Here is a 25558-nt window from a genome sequence, read left to right as displayed (position 1 = left end):
AAATTCTGTGCATGAACCCAGGCGAACTGGCTTTTGTTGTGTGAGTCAAGACACACAGCTGTTTTACAGCTATTATATAAATACAGTGAGTATGGCTCAGACTCTCGGACCTAGGGTAGTTGGCTCATGTCATTATTCCTCCCCGCATATACCTAAATTACTGTAAAGTTCGTTTTCTAAAGTTGGTGGAATATTCTGTAGTCTTGGTTTTGTCTAGAATCAACCGGTGGTACGTAAAGAAGCAAAGTATTTTTAGTCCAAGGGGGCTTTGTTCCTTAAGGACTATTGTTTTCGTTTCGCGATTTTGCGTTAAGGGGGCTCATACACCTTAAACCCCTTACGATCTTCGAATATGTGACTATTGCAAGAATTTGGATATTTTTTTATTTTAAAAGGAATTACTTCCAACTTTTTACAGCTGACTACATAATATACCTGCTTTAGGGAACTAGTAACCAGAAAGTTTGTGTTGCCACAAATATTTTTCTAATAGATTTTTTTAATAAAATACATTTTATAACCTCAACTTCCAATAAAATAAAATTTTAACATGAAATTCTTATAATTTTTGATTCACAATAGTTTGCAAATGTTATGAAAGCTACACTTTAAATATGGAATCAAATTATGCAACAGAATGTGTTTTAAACTGTGCGCGCAATGTAGAAGCATGACGAAAACTTTTCTCACAAAGCGGATTAAATTATAAAAATATTTCTGGCAACACAAACTTTCTGATTACTATTTCAGAAAGCAGCTATATTATGTAGTCATCTGTAAAAAGTTAGAAGTAATTGCTTTTAAAATAATTAAGTTATCGCAATTCTTTCAAGAGTCACATATTCGAAGATCTTACGGGTTTTTAATGTGTATGAGTCCTCTTAAATCACTATAAATGTCCGTTTCACTTTTCAAACTGTTGCCACCCAATGTTAGAGTCCTACATTATATTTGAAGAAATTAAATAATGAAAAATTGTATAAATGCATGTCTATTTCTCGTATTGTGATAAAACAACGGTACATAGAGCCATCGAATTTTCAATGACGTAATTTTCCTACGAATATGGGCATGTGGAAGACCAAATTTGAAATTTGGAATTTGTTTTATTATCGATTTAATATTTTAACGAATTTTTTAAACTTTAGCGAATTTTTAATTAACAGTATCAAGGATTTCAAAGCGAGTTATGGCAACACTCTACGAGGGGGGGGAACCTTTTTTTCTGCAGCGGGCAGAACTGTTTATCGGATATTCTGAAGATATGCTCACTTTAAAATTATTTTGCGACATTGCTATTGAACTGAATTTTATGGTTTAAGTGTGAAGAACATGATATTTAATAAATAAAAGTAACACACAAAACGTTAAAAAAACGCCCCTTTGGACGTAATTTAAAATATGAAATCTTTCAGATTTTTTTTATTATTTATTAAATTCAAAAATTAAAACCCCATCATCCTGATTTTTTTTTCTAATACTCGTTAATTTACGCAATATGAGCTTTGTTCAAGAGTGGTAATGGTAGTAGTAATTTGTACTGGTGGTACAAAAGGTTTTTCAATTTTTGTTTAGATTCCACGCGTTAGTTAGAAGGTTGAGAACCGGTGGTCTAGATGAAAAGCCTTTACACTCAGATATTAAACTGAAACTTTTACCGAAAAGAAAATACTCTTATTATTGTAGACTCCAGCTTTGATATTTTGTGCACTGACTCAGGCGAACTTTCCATTTGTAGCGTGGGTAAAGACACAGAGATGTCTTATGTAATACTCTTATGAGTGTGGATCTGTCTTTGTTCTATAAACGTGATGTCTGTCGTTTCCGTCATGAAACCTTGGTTGACAAACCATTGGTTTTTTATTGAAATACCGTTTTTACTAACCCTTCTGCATACGTATTGTATACTTCTGTATACGTAATAAAATTCAGTACTTAGAAGCTCCAACCTCTCGCGCTTTACGGACGGTATTAGGTAAGTCATCTTTGAAAGTTCTTATTTTTCTTTTATGACTTCGGTCCTGCTACCTAACAGTAATTATTTACAGGAAACTGACACATTTTTTTTTCTCCCGTGCTCTTAAAAAGTGTGATACTTCTTTGGCAATATGAAGCAACTCCAATGATGGAACACAGAAAAAAACTTTATTTAGCACTCAAAATGGCGACATACAAACAAGAAGAGAAAACATATTCTAACATTTAAAAATAAATTACATTCTTCGTGCGAGAGTCGCACGAGGCACTTGAGTCTGGTTTCAAATATTGCCATTCACAAATACCTTAATGTTCATCTATTTAAATTATTTAAACTACAAGATTTTAATATTATTTAAATCTGTTACAAAAGTTTATCTCTTTCCATCCAAGGAAATATTCCGCTGTTAGAAATAACGTTAGTAACCTAGTCGTTTTTCTCTTTCATCCTTCTATCAGTTACAAAATTGCAAGAATTCTCCAGAAGTTCAATTTTCAAGTCATTTTCTCGCCTATCACTAAAAATCCATGGTTCTGTTCTTAAAGAAACTATTTCTGACTTCAATTCTTGGGGAATTTATAGCATATCTTGTCAGTGTGTTTTCAGACATAAAATCCATGATTCAGTTCTTAAAGAAACTATTTCTGACTTCAATTCTTGGGGAATTTATAGCATATCTTGTCAGTGTGGTTCGAGACATGTCGGCCAAATTAAAAGATCATTACGGTTTCGCATTAATGAACATGAATCTTATGTCCGAAAAGGTGAAATTTACAAGTCTTAGACTGCTAATCATAGTTGAAAATTTAATCACAATTTTGGCTTAAGATCGGCAAAAATTATTCGAAAACCTTCTTTTACAGGAAATTAGATTTCCTTGAAACTTTTCACATTCACAAAAATTTACTGTGTTTATTATTTCTACTAACAGATGGCGCTACTCTCTCGTCTCTCTCTTATGTCCCAAACGCATATGTTTCCGCTTCGAGGGTTGGGCGTCGAAAGGGACAATTCTCAGAACCCGCACTTTTCCATGAAACCTGCGTAGCTAAGTTACCATTTTTACTTACTCAACAGACTTGAAAACCAAACAGTAATCGATTATCGCTCAGATTTGGATCAAGCGATCCTTCACAAGCAGAACTTTCGTATAACTGGTTGATTTCTACCCGGGACAGAGCTGCAGCGGAAACATTTTCGCGAGGTTTCAAAAAATCCCGCGTAACCGGTTAATCGGTTCCATAGCGAGGCTCGACTTCGCTTCCAGTGGAGCTGTTTTTTTCTAGGAATCCTCCCGTTTAAACCAGTGCTACCAGAATACCGTTTCTCAGAACGGTCTAGAAGAGAGCATCATGGGAATGATAACCCCTTTAGGGTCTAAATACGTTCGTAACTTAGTTTTTCAGTTGCGAATTTCTTTGCTCCTCATGAAGAGGGGCTTTTTTTCCTCGAAATCGAGAGAGTTTATATAGTAAAAATCCACGCCTAACACAGATTGGTAATCAACTGCATAAATTAATACGTGTTTCTCGCATTGTGATAAAACGGTGTCCGCCGATAACATCGCGGCAAAAACATCGTGGACGAAAACGTCGCGGAGAAAACAACGCAAGGTGAAAACGTCGTCCTACAAAACATCGTGGGAGAAAACATCGCAAAGAGAAAACATCGCAGTTCTAAAACATCGTTGTCGAAAATAAAGCGGTTCAAAAACATCGCAGTTTAAAAACATCGTCATCGAAAATATCGTGGTAAAAAATAAAGTATCTACAAATCATCGCATGACAATAACATCGCAGACATGCTTTTTTCAGGTTTTAATAATTGTAAATGGATATTCCCATAATGATTTGTGAGCGCAAGGTGTAAAGAAGGATAAATTTTACTTTCACATATTTTATTAACTAATAAATTTTTGCTGAAAACGTAAGAAGGAAACTTAAGCATAGAAAATTAAATGTAACTTATAGATTATACTTTTCATGAAATATTACCAGTAAAAACTTTATAAAAATGATTTATTAATGGCCATTGTTAGTTAACTATGTCGGTTTAAAATTCTATTAAGTGCTATAAGTTGCATTAATTTTTTATGCTTAAGTTTCCTTTTTATTTTCTCAGCAAAAATTTATTAATTAATAAAAAATATGAAAGTAAAAATTATCCTTCTTTCCATCTTGCGCTCACAAATCATTATGGGAATATCCATTTACACTTATTAAAGCATGCCTGAAAAAAGCATGTCTGCGATGTTATCGTCATGGGATGATTTGTAGATACTTTATTTTTTACCACGATATTTTCAACGACGATGTTTTTAAACTGCGATGTTTTTGAACCGCTTTATTTTCGACGACGATGTTTTGTACCACGATGTTTTAGAACTGCGATGTTTTCTCTTTGCGACGTTTTCTCCCACGATGTTTTGTAGCACGACGTTTTCGCCTTGCGTTGTTTTCTCCGCGACATTTTCGTCTGCGATGTTTTTGCCGCGATATTTTCGGCTGTAACCGATAAAACAACGGTACCTAGAGCCATCCAATTTTGAATGACGTCATCCTACTGCGAATATGGGCATGTGGAAGCCCAAATTTGAAATTTTTTTTATTATCGATTTCATATTTTGTAAAACTTTGACGAATATTTGATTAACAAACTCAAGAATTTCGAAGCGAGTAATGGCAACGTTGTACAGAAGAAACATTTTGATCTCCAGCGCGCGAGACTGTGTATCGGAAATTCTAAAGATATGCTCAATTTAAAATTCATTTGCGATATTGCTGTTGAACTGAATTTTATGAAGTGCGAAGAACATGATATTTAATAAATAAAGGTAGCACACAAAAGTTAAAAGAACGCCCCTTTGGATGTAATTTAAAATCTGAAATCTTTCAGATATTTTATTATTACTAATGCTACTAGTAATAATGATTGATACTGCTCCTAATGCTACTAGTAATAATAACATTTTTCAACAATTTTCAACAATTTACGTTATGATACCATAGTAAAAACGAATGCGATTGCAATTATTACCTTGGTTCTACCCAAAAAGAAAAACAAGAACACCGTACCTATGCATCTGTGTCCTCATAAAGATTAAAACGTCAGTAGTAGTTTAACCATCTACTTTTTCTTGCTGTTATGTGATTGATGAACGTGTTACACCATCACGATCAAGATTCGAAGATCCGAAAGGTTTCGTTAGTAACAAGAAGGTTTAACCTTTATTCCGAAGGAATATCAAGGTACTTGCTAGATCAATGCAATATTTTTATTTTTCAACAGCTACAGGTTTTCCTTTTAAAAAAATCTAATGTGGACACCACATAACTTTTTGGTATGGCATATTAAATTACACGCATTTTTGGCTGCATCTCGTTTAAAGTTCTTATTTCCTCGAATTTCGTTAGAGATATATTTCTCATTCAGTTAATAAAGAGTTCTTACTTCACGGTCAGGCAGAAATACATAAAAACTCAAAACCTCTTCATTACAAATTGCAAAATTGCAAAATACAGAAAAACATAAAACACCAAATACACTTAAAAACGGTTTATTTTTTTAAATTCCACTGTAAAGTTGCTGCACAAACTGACTATTCTACTAAGAGTTTCAAATATAAACAGATGGTCGTTAGGCTTAGTGGCACTTAACTTTAAAGTTGTTCATAGCTCTAACTATTGCATGCAGATTACCTAAAGGCATAAAAACCTTTTTACAATTAAAATTCCAATTTCTACGCAAAAAAAAAAAAAAAAAAAAGCTAATAACTTAAATGATAATTCCGGAATGAATTAAGCATAATTTAATTCGTTATAGTAAAAGAAGGTGTTATTTTCTTGTTGCGAAGCTCAGTTTTCTCTAGATTGGCTACAAATCCACTATTCTGCAAATTTTAAAATGTAAACAAAAGTGGCTGGCTTAATCGCACTTCAAAGCTATTAAATATTTGATAATTCCACAATTATTGCATGCAGATTAACTGTAGGCATAAAAATCTTACTCGGAAGATAAGAACAGCATAATTCAATCACTTTTGAGGCAAAAAATTCACAATTTACCAAAATATAAGAATAAAAAAAAAACCTGATCTCACCGAGCCGGGTAACAGAATGAGTTATATGTGTACTTACACACTTGTGGTGCGGCCGATTGCATCGAAAAGGTTAGAAGCAAATTTTGTATATAGCAGCGCTATATACAAAATTTCAACATTCTGAGATTATTCCTTTTTAAAGACGCTACGGAAAATAATATTTGTGTCTCTTTTAAATCTATTTTGCAGTCCGTTTTGTCAAAAAAATTCCTTTATTCTGCCCGTACGTACAGATGTCATGTAAAAACATCTTCCAAATGGATTGGAGAGTGGTGAAAATGGAAATTTTCTTTGAAATATGTTACCTGAATTTTTTCGCGATTACAATACTTCTTTTACTTAGTACAAGGAAGTACAAATGATTTCTGAATCATTTTAAATCATCATCTATTGGACGCCTCAAATAAAAGGCATTACTCTAATTTCTTACACCTTGATGGGAAAGACATATAAACTTTGAGAAATGTAAACGTTCCAAAATATTATTCCACAGGGATAATCAATGCAGAATGATACTGACTGCATCCTGAAGAATATTTTGAGTTCTTCTAAAATAGGGTTTCTTAAACGTTTTTAAGAAAGGGCCCACTTAGAATATTCTGCGGAACATTTTACACTTGTCCTTTTCGAAAGCAATTTTTAGTCTAAAGGATTGGATTGGATTATTTAATTATGGCAAAGCACACGAGGGCTATCTGCCTAAAGGGAGGGATGCCTTCGTGGAGGACTTTCTAAGGGAAACTGGCTCGTATACACGTTACACATGGTGAAAACCACGGAAACTCCCATGCAGCCAGCCCGTTCACGGGATTCGAACCCCGGACCGAACTACTCAGCTTCTTTACCGCTCGGCCGCTGGTGGGCTTTTAGTCCAAAGGAGCAATTTGCCCAGGAGGACTATTAATTTCGTTTTGCCATTTTGTGTCGATTCACGATAAGCGTTGTTTCACTTTTTAAATTGTTGCCACCAAATATTATCACCCTGCATTATATTTAATGAAATTAAATAATAATGAAGAACCTGCATGAATGTTTGTATGTTTCTAGCATTGTTATAAGACAACGGTACCTAGAACGATCGAAATTTAAATAACGTAATGTTCCATGGAATGAAGCCATGTGGAAACCCCAATTTGAATTTTAAATTTGTTTTATTATCGATTTCATATTTTGTGACATTTCAACGAATTTTTGATTAACAAGTAAAACGATTTCAAGCGAGCATTGGCAACACTGTACGGGGGGGGAAAAATTATTTCCAGCGTGCCAAACTGTGCATCGGAAATTCTAAAATAAGCTCATTTTAAAATTACTTTGCAATATTGCTCTTGAACTGAAATTTATGGTTTAACTGCGCAGAACAGGACATTTAATAAATAAAGGTAACTCACGAATCGTTAGAAAAGGCTCTTTGGACGTAAATCAAAGTCTAAACCCTTTCAGATCGTTTTAGCATTTGTTACAAATACTCTATTTTTAAAGCAATATTAATTAACTATTAACATTTTGTCTTCTTTGTAAAGCATGTATGAGTTTTTGATTAAGAAACTCGACGATTTAAAATCGAGCAATTGCAAAATTGTACACGAAAAAAAAATTATCTCCAGCGCTCAAGACTGTGTATCGGAAGTTCTAAAAATAGGCTCAATTTAAAATTATTTTGCGATATTGCTGTTGAAATGTGACAATACTGGCTAATAAAGTGTGTTCCGATACTTCATCAAGTGTCGTCGTTATTCACTTCAAATACACGAGCCCCGTACGAACTGGTGTCAGAAAAGGAAAAAAACGCAACAATACGGTTAATTTCTAAAACACAATAATTGATAAATAATTTTTATGTTGTTTTATACCCTGCTATGTGTTGTATAATGGGAGTCAGTTTCATTAAATTCTAAAAGTTATTTTTTGAGAAAGCATCATTTTTGTAATTTTTCCTTAATTAATGAAAACCAAAGTGTATACATATATATTCCTACCCTGTTACCTGTCACGGGTAGCCCAGTTTTTTTCCCTTAAATCTTGGTAAATTGTGCATTTTTCACTTTAAAAGTGATTGAATTATGTTATTCTCATGTTCCTGGTTAATGTTTTAATTCATTTAGTTAATCTGCATGCAACAGCTGAGAATTATCAACAAATTAAAAGTGGCGGTGGGCCTAACGGGCCTCCATTTGTTTACTTTTGAAACTCTCAGTAGAATAGTGAATTAGGTAAGTTGGTGCACCAACTTCAGTGTCCTTTTGCCCAGTGGGACCAAAAATTAACTTTCAATTTGTACACCGAAACTTTTGCCTTCCTGCCCGCTGGCCGAATTACTTGTTTGTGCGTAGAAAACTAATTTTAATTGTAAAAATTCTTTTCAACTGCCATTAACTTATTTGGTGTTTTAGATTTTACAGTACTTTACAATTTTTAATGTGTAAGGTGTTTCTCCCACTTTCCTGGCGTGCCTTCTTGGTGTAGTGGTTCTGCAAGCTGGGCCGGTATTTCAGAGGTCCGTGGTTCGATTCCCGGCGAAGGCGTAGCTAATTTTTCATCTTGCCTGCTTCAAACAAATATCTAATGGCTCTACAAATGAAAATATTTTGAGTTTGTATGTATTTTTACCTTGCAGCGAACTGGGAATTAAATTGATTGAATGAGATACGTATCGCTAATGAAATTTGAGGAAATGGTTTAAATTAATGCTGCAAAAAATGTGTATAATTTAATAAGCCGTACAAGGAGATCGTGTGGTGACCACACGAGATGATTTTATTTTTGCTGAGACATTTTTTAATACGAGTTTGAAGTGCTCAAAAGTAAATGTTTGAAGACTAGTTTTGTTGTAATCAGTCATTTATGTCACACCTACTCCTAATTTATTTTTCAAGTCTTTAAATGCGCAGAATTTGCTTTTTACTCGGGCAATATGAGAACTTGAAATTAAAAGCTATTTTTACTTTTAATACATAAAGCAATCCAAAAGAAAATTTATTTTATTTTTATTATTGACTTCTATACTTTACATTTTATTTGCTTCTATATTTTTTTTACCACAGGTTTTTTTTATATGTCTTGTTTTTAGATAAAAAAAGCAGTTTAGTTACCTATCTCCAAACGTAGCTTTGTTCTGAAAATAAATCCAGACATCGAAATCTGGTTGACTGTCAAAGATTCAGTATTATAATTAGCACACCAGCACCCGCTAAGTTCGACTAGTAGTTCGATCCTGTGTGGGATCCTGGCAACCGTGCTGACTGCATGGGCGCTTTCGTGGTTTTTTTCCATGTGTAATGTGTATACTAACCAGTTTCCCATGGAAATTCCTCCACGAAGTCATCCCTCTTCTCAGGCAGATAGCTTTCGATTGCTTGGGCATAATTAAATAAACCTACCAAATCAAATCGATCCGTAATTTGTTATAAATACAATGCAAAATAAATCCTACTTTTAAAAATTTGTCTTAGTCTCACTCAAAACAGTCATCATGGTTGTTTTATTTGTTCTCTCATGCAAATGTTAAAAAAAATAGCAAAATTTCTTTATTGCAAATAGAAATGCGTCAGAAATAAAATGTTTCTCAATGAATCCGTCGTTTGAATTCACAATTTATAGGACAAGAATATTTCTTTCAAGAAAAGGAATTACAAACATTGAGAAATGAAACGTAAACTAAGCAACGGAAAGTGTGAAAAAATAAAAACCGATAGAATGTGTTAAAATAAAGAGATGCTATATGTTTTGAAAAGCATAATAATGCGTGTGTTAAAGGTATATTTTCAGTTGCTGAATAAGTGGTATTCTTATAAATCATGCAAATTTCCCGTATAAAGTAAAATAAGTATAAAAAATATGATATAAATACTTGCTTCCAAACTGTTATTTCTTGCGATACATAAATGCGCCATAATTTTCACTTGATAGGTAAAAGAATGTGTGTTCTTACTCAGTTCCAACGGAGAAAAATACATGTATTGTCAAATACGACAGTTTTTTTTCCGCTTGTTTAGCCAAAGTGCAAACGATAACATCCTACATTGCTGCTGTCCTGATTTTCAGGCACGAAACCTTTTTTCTCCAGAAATGTTTCAAAACACGATGCTCCTATTGACACTGTTACATACCTGGAACTTCGAAAGTAAATTATTGCAGCTTTGCATTACATAATTCCTTTGAGACTAGACAGCATGTTGTGTACAGTTCTGCTTTATGTCGACTGAAGAAGACTCACACGCAACGATGTCTGGCATGCAAAACTTTATTCTAACTGTATGATCTTATTTTTATAGTTTATGAAATAACAAACAATATTTTATGTACATCCTTTGTCAGAAACGTTCCAGGACAATTTTTTTTTATTTGTGAGTTTTTGATAATCAAGAGGAACAAATATTTCTTTTATGTTACCTGGTATGTATTCTTACCTGACATGACCTTGTAGAGTCATTAGGTTGATTGGAAGCAGAAAAGATGAAAAATAGCAACCGGCCTTCGCCGGGAATCGAATCACGGACCTTTTTCCTTAAATCTTGGTAAATTGTGCATTTTTTACTTTAAAAGTGATTGAATTAGGCTATTCTCGTGTTCCTGGTTAAGGTTTTAATGCCTTTAATTAATGTGTATGCAACAGCTGAGAATTATCAACAATTTAAAAGTGGCGTTGGGCCTAACGGGGCCTCCATTTGCTTACATTTGAAACTCTCGGTAGAAAAATGAATTAGGTAAGTTGGTGCACCAACTTCAGTGTCCTTTTGCCCAGTGGGACCAAAAGTTAACTTTCAATTTGTGCACTGAAACTTTTGTCTTCCTGCCCGCTGGCCGAATTGCTCTTCTGTACGTAGAAAACTAATTTTAATTGTAAAAATTGTTTTCAGCTGCCTTTAACTGTATTTGGTGTTTTAGAGTTTACAGTACTTTACGATTTTTAATGTATAATGTCCTATTTTTTAGATAAAAAAAGCAGTTTAGTCACCTATCTTCAAACGGAGGTTTGTTTTTAAAATAAATCCAGACATCGAAACTGGTTAATTGTCAGAGATTCGGTATATATTTAGCACACCAGCGCCCGCTGAGTTCGACTGGTAGTTCGATCCTGTCTGGGATTCTGGCAAACGTGCTGACTGCATAGGCGTTTTCGTGGTTTTTTCCATGTGTAATGTGTATTACTCAAGGATTAGATATTCGCAGTATGTACACATTCTGTAATACACATTCCACATTCAATTTCGAGCCTCGTGTTAACATCTGCTATCAATAGCCACCAACTTGCAGAAATAATGTTACTGACATGTTTATCAGTGTAAAGCACCGGGCACCCAATGGAATGATGTGTTATCGTAAATCGAAATATATAATATCCGTACAATGCACGAATGTAGTGTATGCAACGAAATATGTAATTCATGCAACAGAAGCCCCTAATGAAAGTATGTACATTATGTATTATGTGAACTGAGCATATTTCCGCACAGCGCTACTGCTTTACGCACACCTTACTATGTCTCATATGTTTCTTCTGCGTGTAATATTTGCATTTATGTGCTCTTCGTGTTTCCATATGTATTCTATGTGTCATGATATGTATTCTCGTGTGTGTTTTCATGTCTTTATGTTACGTAATTACGAGTGTGTTTTTATGCTTTTACGTTTAATTTTGTATATCTATGTGTTTCAGCTTATATGAGTGTTTTAGTGTTTTAATGCTATCCTTTATATTCTTTTTTTAAGTTACTTTGTGTTATTAACAACGTCCTATGTAAAAGCTACCCGACATCTAGCACTTGCATGGCCATGTAAACTCCCGGTGCAGCCTCACGGGGCTCCAGCGAGTTACTTCTTCGAGATAGTGGAGGACGTGGGACATATGCCTGTTTACCTATGTTATACGCCAGGCGTCCCCGTCCTCCGTCACCCGTCACCTGTGTAATGTGTATACTAGCCAGCGTGCTACCGTTACACCACGAAGGCACGCTAGGGAAGTGGGAGAAATACCTTATATACACCCCTTCTTAAAGGGCGACTAAGGTTTTAGGGGACCACCTCGCCAAATCCTGGGTGCGGAGAATCATCATCCACAACCCATTTTTTAGTTTGGGCGCCACTTGTAGAGTCATTAGGTACCGCCTTCGCCAGGAATCGAACCACGGACCTCTGGAATCCCGGCCCAGCGTGCTACCGTTACACCACGAAGGCACGCTAGGAAAGTGGGAGAAATACCTTAAAACCTTGCTATGTTTCCATGCATGTGGTAGCACACGGTAGCTGCACACTTAGCAGCACACGGTTCGGACTGTTGTCGCATTCGTTAAGATGACGCAATGGTAACTAATTATGAGCAATGAGTGAATATTAAGTTCTGCGTTAAGTTCAGGATTAAACCTCGAAACGAGTGACATGACTAAGCAAGCATATGCAGGCGAAAAACTTACAAGAAGTCATGTTTTAGAGTGGCACAAAAAGTTTCGTCAAAGCAGAGATTCAGTGCAAGAGGATCCCAAAGCTGGTCGCCCGAAGCACATACCGATGCAAAAGCGTACATGTACAAGACAATGATCTGTGTCCAAATTGTAATAAGTAGATTACAAAATAGTAGGAATACTATTTGAGATTCACAAGATAAATTGAACATCTGATTTGGTGCAACAAAAATAGGAGATAAACTTAATTAATAAACAAATAAACATAATGAGATAATTATAATTAGTACTGGCAAAACAATGTTAAATGAATTGTTATAATAATGCTAAAGAGGTGGGTGTCCATGGGTTATTTCAGATATATTGGTTTATTGCAGTTCATAAAGTTCATGAGCGGAGCCATTTTGTCCATAATCACAGCATGTAAAAGTTCACTAAGTTTAAACTGTATGTGGACTTACACTTGACAGAGATCTAGGCCTTAGGAAGAGACTCGTTGCATAATTTTCTGAAACTTTGGATATTGATGTTTATCTTTAATTAAAAACCTTTGGAAGGCCAGGAGGTCAGTTCTTGGGGATTTTATGTGAATATCCTCAGTTAAGGGGCATGAGAAAGCGTAATGATCAGGAGTTCCCTGTTCCCCACATATACAGATATCAGAATTTGCCAAATTTATTGCGTAGAAATATCTGGGGAAGGGTCCATGTCCTGTTATAAAGTAATTTAGTGAAGGATTCGAGTTCAGAGATGCGAAGCTTACATTGGGGATCAAGTTATATGTGCGTCTTCCCTGTGGAGCATTGTTCCACAAATCTTGCCAGGATTTTGAAGCAAGTTGTTTTAGTTGGTACTTGAAACATGGCTGTACTTAGCAGCACACGGTTCGAACTGTTGTTGCATTCGTTAAGATACTGATTATGAGTTAATCGTTAAGATACTGATTATTACAATACTGATTATGAGCAATGAGTGAGTATTAAGTGCTGCTTTAAGCTCAGGATGAACCCTTAGTGAAACGTGCGACATGACTAAGCAAGCATATGCAAGGGAAAAACTTACAAGAAGTCGTGTTTTAGAGTGGCATAGAAAGTTTCGTGAAAGCAGAGACTTAGTGCAAGAGGATCCGAAAGCTGGTCGCCCGTCTATAGCACATACCGATGCAAAAGCGTACATGTACAAGACAATGATCTGTGTCCAAATTGTAATCTTCTGGGAGATGACAGACGCTTCGTGGTTGACTGTCAACTGATGGATTTTATTAGATACAGTTTTAGTGATATACATTTTGATTTATAGAATTTTGATTGTAAATATCTGAAATTGTATGCAAGAAAATTGATGGCTTTTATCAATAGTCATAGACATGCGATTGGAGTTTTCAACTAAGTTGGTTTATGTGTTTATTTCAGGGTGTCCCTTCCGTCGTTTTCGATGTTTTGTGTGACTGTGTTATATATTTGTTGTGCTGTCTTATGTGTGTTTTTCTTCCTTATTTTATGTTATTATTTTTTACTTACACAGTTGTCTGGATTTAGCTAATTTTGGTTCTCTTCTTTTCTGTTGTGCCGTTAATACAGCTGATATTAAAAATTATATAGTTGTATGGCAATCTTGCTGGATGCATAATTATTATTTTCTTTGGTTGATTATACTAACATTTTTAGTTACTCGGAATACGGGGCTTGGTTTCTTGGAACTTTAAATTTTAATTTTAATTTTAAAGCTGATTCGTTGTATTATGCAGTAAGACCCCGCTTAACGCTGTTTCGTTTAGCGCTGTTTCGGTTTAGTGCTCTTTTATTTCAACCCGGGGATTCCACGAAATCGCTCGCAGCATACGGGGATTCCTCGAAATATTATGCAGCGATAGGTTTCAAATACATATCCGAAAGAGTGTACTTGTATTTCTTGTTTGGTGCGGTATTGTACAGACATATTTTGAAGGGGTAAATGTGAAAGATGTCGAAGAAATAATTCAAGAAGCAGCGGCTAGTCTTTCTAATGATGAGCTCAAGGAATTAACTGAACAAGAAGAAAACAAAAATGTTGACAGCAGTGATTCAGAAGAAGAGCAAAAAGAACTTTCGATGGCGTTTGTAAAAAGGAGTTTGTCTACCGTAACTGAAATAATGGATCAATTCATTGAAATGATCCGAATTTTGACAGGAGCTCAAAAGTAAGGCGTGGTGTTAGAGATGCTCTATCCGTTTATGAAGAACTTTTAAGAGAACAACGCAAAAGAAAAAGGCAAACAACATTAGATGCTTTTGTCACAAAAAGGCAGAACACTGAAAACGCGGAAGGCTAACTAAATATGACTGACTGAGAATTTTATTTGTTTTTTTTTAAGAATATTCGTTTTGTTATTTATATTTTGTTTTAATTTTGCAAGAAATAATAATGTGGTATTAATTTGGGCTTTAAGAAATAAATGTTTGGTTTTATTTTTATTAAAAAACATGCTTTTTAAATTTAATACCTAACCACTTTCCTAGCCATCTTCCTCTAACCCCAATATTTACATGTAAAGATAGCCTCGTTTAGCGCTGTTTCGCATTACGCTCTACTTTGATGGAACGTATCCCCCGCGTTAAGCGGGGTCTTACTGTACTTTGATATAGTTTGTTCTTATTATTATTAATGTGGCGTTTTAAATATTTTCTTTGGAGGACTCTCCAGGTCGCTGGCTGCCCTCGCTTCTGGTGTGAATGGGACACCCCTTTTTGGATCATAAGATGACTTTGTGATCAGGTCTGTGGGGTGTCCTAGCAATCTCACAATTGCAAAGCGTGTGAGGCTATTACAAGAACATCGTCGTGCAACTATGCGCATGATGTTATAACTGAATTTGAATCGTTTTGTGTGTCATAAGATTTTACACAAAGATTTAGGGAAACTGAAAATTATTGAAAGAATCGTCCCCCACTCGCTAACAGATGAACAGAAAGGGGAAAGACGAAGAATTTCTACTAAACTATTGGATAGAGCCAGACGGGATCCCACTTGTGTCAAAGGATTATTGTAATTTTTTCTTGTTTCTGCGAGTGATAGGTGATTTAAAGGAAAGGTTCTTCGAAATTATTGCAGACATCCAACGGACTGTGACAAATGAACTTGCAAGCATCACAGTTGAAGATTTTCCCACTTGCTTCCAAGACCTCCAGAACGGTTGGCAGTTGTGTATAGATAGCCAAGGGGGTACTTTGATAGCAGCTAGGATCGTTACTTGGTAAATGCAATTTTCTATTTTTTACGACTTTTATCACGGAACATTTCTAACAAAGGATGTATTAATGCATGAAGGTATATTTTAAATGTCTTTATAGCCTTCACATATTGGAAGTTTAAAGATTTTAAAACTTTATGAGTAGTATTTTTCTCATATTCCGACATTTTGTTTTGCTCGTGCCATTGTTTGCATAAATTAATGACCGTGGTGTTTTGGCTTTTCAGAATTAATGAATTAGTCTTCATTAAATACCTGTCGCAGATAGTTTTCGTGTTAAATAAAATCCACGGGCTATTTTCAACACTGTTCAAACTGATGGCTGTATGGTAAAAAGATGAGAGCTGCTCAATTTTTTGCTATGTTGTGCTTTTTATTAGACTTACATTGTAGCATCTTTTCATAATTTAAAATGAAGTCATGGATGCAGAGGGTGACATAACGCTTATCAAATTAAGTCAAAATAACAACTCTTGAAAATTAGTAAAGAAAAAATCTTGTATTTGAGTAGATTTAGACATAAATCTCAGTCGATTTCGAGAGAAATCATCAGCTAAATTAAAAGGGCCTTAAAATTTCGTATCAAGGAATATGAATTCTTTATCCGAAAAGACGAAATTAATAAGTCTTCGCTAGATAATATTAGTTAGGAATTTAGTCATAATTTTGATTTTGGATCTGCAAAAATTATCCACAAAGTTTTTTCCATTGCTGAACTAGATTTTCTTGAAGCTTTTCAGATTCACAGAGATTTAAAGCTTCTCTAGTTAATGACTTTAAGTCTAATCCAGTCCTTCCTAACGCTTTTAAAATTATATTAACTTAATTTTTGAATTCTCATTACTGATATTTCCGACAGATGGCGCTGTCTACCCGCACGCTTTACTGTAGTAGATCATAAATAGGACCGTTACGCCCTTTGCGTTCCTGGTCTTGCAAATTCTTTGTCATCTTTTCCAAATTCTTAATTTTTTTTTCCTAAATCTACACCAAATACAAGGTTGTTTTCTTTACTAAATTTAAGTTTCACTTTGGCGAGTTTCTCTTCTAATCAGATAGCTTTATTATCTACTTAAAGAATATTTTCATAGACGCTGAAAAATCAGTACTTACAATAATTAATATTATACAGTTACATGCGATACATAAAACAACGAACCTGATTTTAAGCTTCGTGTTTTAACAAATGAATAAAAGCTTGTTGCTCGGTAAAAGAATAAGGGAACTTATAGCAATAGGGAATAAACTTCATGAATATAATTATTAAAATATATTGATCTTCACTCCAGAATTCTTTTATTGGTATTCCCGATGTTTAGCCAACCTGCAAGTATCACATGAAATATTTGTCAGTAATCATATGCTGCACTGGCTCATCAGCGGCCGAGCGGTAAAGGTCACTGAACTCTGGTACTTCGTTCGAGGTTCGAATCCCACGAACGGGCTGGCTGCATGGGCGTTTTCGTGGTTTTCCTCATGTGTAACGTGTATACGAGCCAGTTTCCCTTAGAAAGTCCTCCACGAAGGCATCCCTCTCCTCAGGCAGATAGCCCACGAGGCTTTGCCGTAATCACATAAACCAAACCACATAATGCACTGCTTAGGATATAGTATTTTTAATCCAAATAATACTTTCTAGTATCAACTGGCTACACTAGATAAATCCATGTATGCAACTTAGGATCTTTCACAGAAGCATTCTTATGGTTGTTATGAACTATTTACCATCCAAGTAAATATTAAATAAAAGAATTTTGATGCGATTTGTAGGATTAAGTTTTAATGTTCCGGAAGAAAAAAACTTCAGGCATCAAGCGAGAATTTAACAAAGTAATTTAGTTCGATATAATAAATTTCGAAACTTGATCACTCGTAGTTCAAAAGTGTTACTGACATTCAATAATCAAGTGTGATCGAAATGTAGGTTTGGTTTATTTCATTACAGCAAGGCACATAAGGGCTATCTCGCCTAAGAGAAAAGATGCCTTCGTAGAGGACTTTCGAAGGAAAACTGGCTCATATACACGTTTCATATGGGGGAAATCATGAAACGCCCATGCAGTTAGGCGTTCGCAGGGGTTCAAACCCTGGAACAAACTAACCAGCGCCCGCTGGTGGTCTCGCTGTTTTAGGAGTTTAATTAGAAAATATTGAGAAGTAGAAGACGCAGTTTTTCATTGCGAAGAATAGTATAAAAGTACCAAAACATTATAAATTATTATCTACAACGAAAATGTCACAGAAAGGTAAAGAACTGACATTCTGATTAATATCGCATCCATGAATTGTTTTGATAAACTAATAAAAGCGAACAAGAAACCAAAATTACTTTTCTTAGAGAAAGAAGGAATGTTTTGGTAGTGAGATTAAATTTATAAACCAGCTCCTGCAAGGAAGCAATTTATGACTTATTTGATTACATTAGAAATTAATGAAAACATTTTGGGTGACGTATAAAGGCGTTATTATACAAAGCTTATTAACTTTTTTAACTCTAATATTTTCACAAAAAATAAAGTTGTAAAAATATACAGTTAAATACATTATATTTTTAATCATCTGTCTGCTCTTTTTTGTCCAGAAAATAACAAATGTTTTTAGAGGATTGAGAAATAAAAATACGTGAAATATTAAAAAAAGGCAAATAAAAAATGTGAAATCTTTCGAGGCGTTTTTTTAACGTTTTGTTTCTTATCTTTATTCATTAAATATCATGTTCTTCCAATTAAATCAAATAAAATTCAATACCACACTAGTATCCATGAATATTTAAAAATACATATCTTTATAATTCCAGATAGGCTTGTCTCACGCGCTGGAAATAAAAGTGTTTTATTACGTACAGTGTTGTCATTGCTCGCTTCCAAATCATTGAGTTTGTTAACCAAATATTCGTTAATGTTTTTACATAATATGAAATAGATAATGAAAGCGCAAATTGCCCATTGGTCTAAAGAAAAAAAAAAAGGGTAACTAAAGATCACATTTCATTTGAGTTTTGCATCTTTCGTCTAGAGTTAAAGAACAAAATGGTAAATAATATGATAAAAAAAACAAATATTTTGCGTTATTAAGGTTGAAAAACTTTGATTAATGGGCTACTGATCCCAGAAGATGTTTAATTACTCAGATGGGAATTTTTCGTTTTGGAAATTTTTCTGCCGAAGTACTTTATCGAATGAATAACACGATTAATGCTTATTTTATTATAATGAGTAAAGCTTTCATTATTTTTATTTTGAATCTGATAAATATAATTTTTATTCATATTTACCAGCTGGGCTGTATAAAATGAAAAGTAATATTATTAAGCTGTTAAGAATTTATCGAGTTCGGTGATAATTTCTTATGTTTATGAATTCTGCCATAGCTGAGTAAATTGGGCGGTTATACGAACAGTGTTGAATAAATCGAGATAAGTGCATTGTTGCATGCGTACGGGTTTGAACTAGATTGAATGTACACAGGTCCGATGACAGGTTAATAAAATTTATTTTATTAAAAGAAACACGTCAAAGTTATGGAATTTTCCACAGAAACACTCGTACAGGTGTTTACAGTATAACAATGTACAATCAGTAGTTACGATTCAAACGTTACATCAAACGTTACACGATTCAAACGTTACAGCAAGAACGTTAAACACAAAGCAATGTAAAGCGCATGTAAGAGAAAGCTAACGCGAATATCTCGGCCCACGCGGAACTAACAACTCGCAACAATACCTAAGCAACTCAAAGCAGGGCTTATGCAGTTTCAATTGGCCGCCGAGGTATTTCTAGTACTTTCTGCTTATGGAAAGTACTGGAAAGCAATATGAGGGTCGAATTACTATTACAACTAATACAGTGATCAATTACATTTATTTAGTTACAATTTTTGGCTCTACTCTTATATGCGCCGTAAGATCACCAAATGTGGCGGTATGTGTTCTGCGCTGGTTTTTGGCGCGATTCCGTGCTGTGGGATGGTCTAGTGGACGATGCTGTTTGTATGGCAACCCTATTGACGTTGATACTTAACTCTTTTGCTGCAGTGGTTTAATTGCTCGTTGGTTCGTGTTTTGAATATTGCAATAAGAGACGTAGTGGCAAGATTTCAGTCGTGTATTTTAGATTGTGTGCAAAGTAAATTTAGTATTAAAAGGTATGATGTTGAATTGTTAACGAGTCTTTTGTTCACGGGTGGGTTTAATACTGATAGAAGTGCATTTTCGGAATTTCTGTGGGAATCAGGAGCCCACCAGCGGCCGAGCGGTAAAGTCGCTGAACACTGGTAGTTCGGTTCGAGGTTCGAATCCCGCGAACGGGCTGGCTGCATGAGTGTTTTCGTGGTTTTCCTCATGTGTAACGTGTATACGAGCCAGTTTCCCTTAGAAAGTCCTCCACGAAGGCATCCCTCCTCTTAGGAAGATAGCCCTCGAGGCCTCGCCGTAATTAAATAACCTAACCTAACCTAACCTAACCTGTGGGAGTCAGGACTTTTAAAACGGAGTTTCGCGTGTCCGAAATGCGGAGCTGATATGAGAACTCAAACGAAGAATGGTATTTCTGGAAGACATGTGCTATAGCAAAATTGTGGCACTTTTGTTCACAGACGTTGTGTGACAGGTGAAATTTTATTTCACGTATGTATTTATGATATGTGCATTTTATTTTATTGTTTTTATTTTGTAGAATGTTATGTTCATTGTTTTTTTTACTATGGATTTCTGTTGTAATTTATTTTGTTTTTGTACAGAATGCCTAGATTGTGCATTTCTTAGATATTTTTTAAGTTTAAACAGAATGCTGTGAACATGGTATTCTTTGAAATTTATTGTTCTTATGTTAATTTATTGAAGCGAGGTGTGCGTAGTTCGTAGATTCCTTCGCTGCCTTGATTGTGCAATTCGTAGATATTTTTTTCAAGTCAAAACATGTCGCTGTGTACATGGATTCTTGTCAAATATTTTTGGTTAGAAACTTTACGTTTTTGATACCTAAATTTTTAGATTTTGTTTCTGATTTTTAGCTTAAATTTTGTGTTCAAAACGTGGTTTTTGCATGTGCGAAAACCGAGTTTTTGGACACATTTTAGGCTTAAAGTTTGAAATGTAAACAAAAACTTTAGATAGTAATATGGCACCGTGGAGTTTCTTGCCAAAAATATTTGGCAAAAAAATTTGTCGCCAAGTAAGGGCTTATATAAGAGTAGTTCTCAACTTTTATTACGGTGAAACAGGGAGCGAATCAAAATGTCACCAAATGGTCGCCAAATTTGACGGCCTTTCGAAAATCCTTGCCAAATTTGGCGACGAAATAAGTTGCCAAAACCGTTGCCAGCTTGGCAGTACCTCTCCAAATTACCGAGATTCCCATTTACTCAATGTTATTTGCACATGCATGTCTCCGTATTTTTACTTTTCCGACATAGCTGTTTAGATTTGTCGTGCTTACTTAAATTGTTTGTTATACAAAGAAATACTACAATTTTACTTATTTATAATTCCTCCAAAATTGCCTACCTAAGTATAAAATTCGTAAGAGTATCTATTTGTGCCAGGATGGCAAGAAAGGTCATGTGGCAGCAAATGTCAAGATGGCAAGAAGAGTGATGTAACAGCTAAATGTATTCGCGTGAGCATGGTAAGGATAATTATGCTACAGCAAATGCTAAATTAAGAATAGCGGTCTTTTTAATCTAATTTTATTCTTATGGTTCTACTAAACACTGAAATGGTACAACTCTGATATACGCCCTAATTTCACCAAATGAGGCGAAAAGTGTTCTGCGCTGGTTTTTGGCGCGATTGCGTGTTGTATGGCAACCCAGTTGACGTGAAAAATCTTTCGCTGGAGCTCGCTGGTTCGCGTCACGCTCTGTGTCTGAGAAGATAGGGGGAAAAGATAAAATGGTGGAAGTTGTTGAATTGAAGTTCGGCAAAAGGAAATACCATCGTGGCCATCCTGTTGAAGGACAGTGGGTATTTGGAGGTGTGGAAAGAGGGTCTGGGAGATTATTTTTAATGGCTGTGCATGATAGAAGTAGGGATTTGTGATTTTATTTATTTGCGAACCATAGTATGAATTTTCTGGATAGTGTGTCTGGCTGTTATATAAATAGGTACAACTCTGATAAACGCTCTAATTTCACCAAATGTGGCGATATGTGTTTTGCGCTGGTTTTTGGCGCGACTGCGTGTTGTATGGCAACCATGTCGACGTTGAAAAATCTTTTGGTGGAGTAGTTTAATTGCTAGTTGGTTCGTGTCGCGTGTCTTTTTGAAATGGCCTATGTTGCGATGAAAGACGTGGTGGGAAGGTTTCAGCCGCGTATTTTAGATTGTGTGCATAGTAAATTTAGTATGAAAAGGTACGATGTTGGAGTTGTTAACGAGTCTTGTTCACGGATGTATTTATGGGGATCGTAGTGTATTTTTGGAATTTCTGTGGGAGTCGGGACTTTTAAAACGGAGTTAGAGTGTCCGAAATGCGGAGCTGATATGAGAATTCGGACGAAAAATGGTGTTTCTGATAGACTTGTGTTTGTTTGCAGTAAAATTGTTGCTAATAAAATATGTGGGTGTCGGCGGAGTTTAAGGTTTGGATCTTGGTTTTCGTGTAGCAAGTTAACGTTGGAGGAAGTTTTTATTGTTACTTTCCAAATTTTGAATCGTAGGAAAGCATGTGATATAGCAAAATCGTGGAAGTTTTCTTCACAGACGTTGTGTGACTGGCGAAATTTTATTAACGAATGTATTTTGGACTTTGTATGCTCTGTATCTGAGAAGATAGGGGGGAAAGATATTTCTGCTTTTAAAAGAAGCTTTCATTATGGTAAGTGCATGTTATATTCATTGTTTTTTGTATGAATTTCTGTTTTTATTAATGTTTTTTGAATTGTCGGAAATTTATTTTACTTTATTTTCTTGATTTGTTTTTAGTGTAGATTGTGCAATTCGTAGATGTTTTTTAAAGTTGAAACAGAACGTTGTGTACATGGTATTCTTTGAAATTTATTGTTGTTATGTTAATTTATTAAAGCGAGGTGTGCGTAGTTCGTAGATTCGTTCGTTGCCTACAGTGTGCCATTCGTAGATGTTTTTTTAAGTTAAAACATGTCGCTGTGTACATGGATTCTTGTCAAATATTTTTGGTTAGAAATTTTACGTTTTTGCTATCTAAATTTTTTGTTTTTGTTTCGGATTTTTAGCTTAAATCGTGTGTTCAAAACGTAGTTTTTGCATGTGCGAAAACGTGTTTCTGGAGACATTTTAGGCTTAAAGTTCGAAATTTAGACAAAAAATTTAGATAGTAATATAGCAGCGTGAAGTTTCTCGCCAAAAATATTTGGCGAGAAATTTGGCGACTTGAGGGCGCATATCAGAGTAGTTCCACTGAAATTAACATCTAGAATATGCTGGAATGTTTGACGTATTGAACATTCAGATGTAATGAGAATTTGGAAGCAAATAATACTGATATAAATTTTTTTATCAGAATACACAAGTAAATATAAAATGTTTGTCAGATAGGAAACTAATGTTTATACTTAAACAGTTAATCTTACCCTAAGTTTTATACAAAAATTCGCTACATTTTTACACTTTCTCATGCCCCTTAACTGAGGATATTCACATAAAATCCCCAAGAACTGATCTCCTGGCATTCCAAAGGTTTTTAATTAAATATAAACATCAGTATCTAAAGTTTCAGAAAATTATGCAACGAGTCTCTTCCTAAGGCCTAGATCTCTGTCAAGTGTAAGTCCACATACTGTTTAAACTTAGTCAACTTTTACATGCTGTGATTATGGACAAAATGGCTCCCCTCGTGAACTTTATAAACTGCGATAAACCAATGTATCTGAAATAACACAGGAACACCCATCTCTTTAGCATTATTATTACAATTCATTTTAACATTGTGTTGCCGGTACTAATTATAATTATCTCATTATGTTTATCTGTTTATTAATCATGTTTATCTCCTATTCTTGTTGCACCAAATCAGATGTTCAATTTATCTTGTGAATCTCAAATAGTATTCCTACTATTTTGTAATCTACTTATGTCCTATATCATTATTTTAATTAAATACTGGATGCAGAGCGTACTGTGGAATTGCACGATGTACCATAATAGGCAAACTCTAGACCTTTTGGAAAGCTTCAGTTTATGTAAATTCCTATAAAAGTTGCAATCCACCCCCCTTATTTTTTTTTTTTTAGTCAGTATGGGAAGATATTACCAGTTGACCTATGGTACATCGCTGGTGTCCCTCGTACTTTTACCTTTACCTACATTTGGAAAGATAGAATTTATAGGTACCTTTACCTACATTTCGAAAGATAGAATTTATAGGTACCTTTACCTATATTTCGAAAGATAGAATTTATAGGTAGGTACCTTTACCTACATTTCGAAAGATAGAATTTATAGATACCTTTACCTACATTTCGAAAGATAGAATTTATAGGTACCTTTACCTACATTTCGAAAGATAGAATTTATAGGTATCTTTACCTACATTTCGAAAGATAGAATTTATAGGTACTTTTACCTACATTTCGAAAGATAGAATTTAAAGGTACCTTTACCTACATTTCGAAAGATGGAATTTATAGGTACCTTTACCTACATTTCGAAAGATAGAATTTATAGGTACCTTTACCTACATTTCGAAAGATAGAATTTATAGGTACCTTTACCTACATTTCGAAAGATGGAATTTATAGGTACCTTTACCTACATTTCGAAAGATGGAATTTATAGGTACCTTTACCTACATTTCGAAAGATAGAATTTATAGGTACCTTTACCTACATTTCGAAAGATAGAATTTATAGGTATCTTTACCTACATTTCGAAAGATAGAATTTATAGGTACCTTTACCTACATTTCGAAAGATAGAATTTATAGAACACATTTTATAGAAAAATTCCCTACATTTCGAAAAAGAAAGAAATTCGTAAATTCTTTTTCTTTAGGAACAATTCTCTATCTCTCAACACGCGTATTGTTTATAATATTAACATCAAAATAAGCTTGAATTTTGCCTAGTTTGCGAGATTTTTTAGCTTCTGTAATTTTCTTTGTATTGTATCGCCTAAGAGAAGTTTCCAAAGGCCATTTTAGGAATTGGAAATAGAAATAAAATAAATTAAAAGATTAACTTTCGATTTATATTTCAATTTAATAAGTAACTGAAATATAAATCCATGGGCTTTTAAGTAGAATGAAATGCAGTTTACATGTTGAAATGAATACCTAAAATACCCCCAAGGCCATCTGCCCAAGGTTGAAATGAGCCGAACAATCCTGTCCGACTCGTAACATCTGATCAGTACTGGCGTCTTTACCATGCCCGTCCTTCTTGTATTCCACCTTTTGATCTTCGCATTCACTCTCTGATTGAAGAATTTAACCTAAATGATCTGCATCCCAAAAGCTTTGAACTTTTCGGTATTGCTCCCTGGCAAGGAGTGAACATTCACCTACTTAACATTTTTGGAGAACCAATAATATCCAATACCAACAAATTTTCCTAGAGCATAGAAGCAGTTATTCTAACTACAAAGCAATATTTACTGATGGCTCAAAGAATCATGACCACGTCGGGGCAGCTTTTGTTTGTGATGAAGAAATAAAGAGTAGTAAACTTCGTAAGGCTGCATCTGTCTTTACTGCGGAAACGTTTGCCATTTTGAATTCCTTAATCTTTATCTCTAAGCAGAATAGCAGAAAGTTCATTATCTACTCTGACTCTCTGACTGCTCTTGAATCAATAAATACAAATACCAGCCACCCTTTGGTCTCAGAAATTTTAAAGGCGTTCCTCCGTTTGAGAAACGCAGGCTATTATATTGC

The 25558-nt window shown here is 34.7% G+C and overlaps 1 protein-coding gene and 1 non-coding gene across 2 annotated transcripts in view; one reads left to right on the top strand and one right to left on the bottom strand.

Moving 5' to 3' along the window:
- Trpm (transient receptor potential cation channel, subfamily M) overlaps positions 1-25558 on the top strand; it is a 1045900-nt gene that overhangs the window by 788164 nt on the left and 232178 nt on the right. The gene's annotated exons all lie outside the window — the stretch shown is intronic.
- Positions 12183-12254, bottom strand: TRNAP-GGG (transfer RNA proline (anticodon GGG)). The gene has a single exon. It is a non-coding gene; the product is annotated as a tRNA-Pro (tRNA).

The sequence above is a fragment of the Stegodyphus dumicola genome, chromosome 4 (genome assembly GCF_044657685.1).
Source record: "Stegodyphus dumicola isolate Sdum_Otavi_A_Nest chromosome 4, ASM4465768v1".
Lineage (NCBI taxonomy): Eukaryota > Metazoa > Arthropoda > Arachnida > Araneae > Eresidae > Stegodyphus > Stegodyphus dumicola.
Note: the sequence above shows the minus strand (reverse complement) of the source record. Positions and strands in the feature narration are given on the sequence as shown.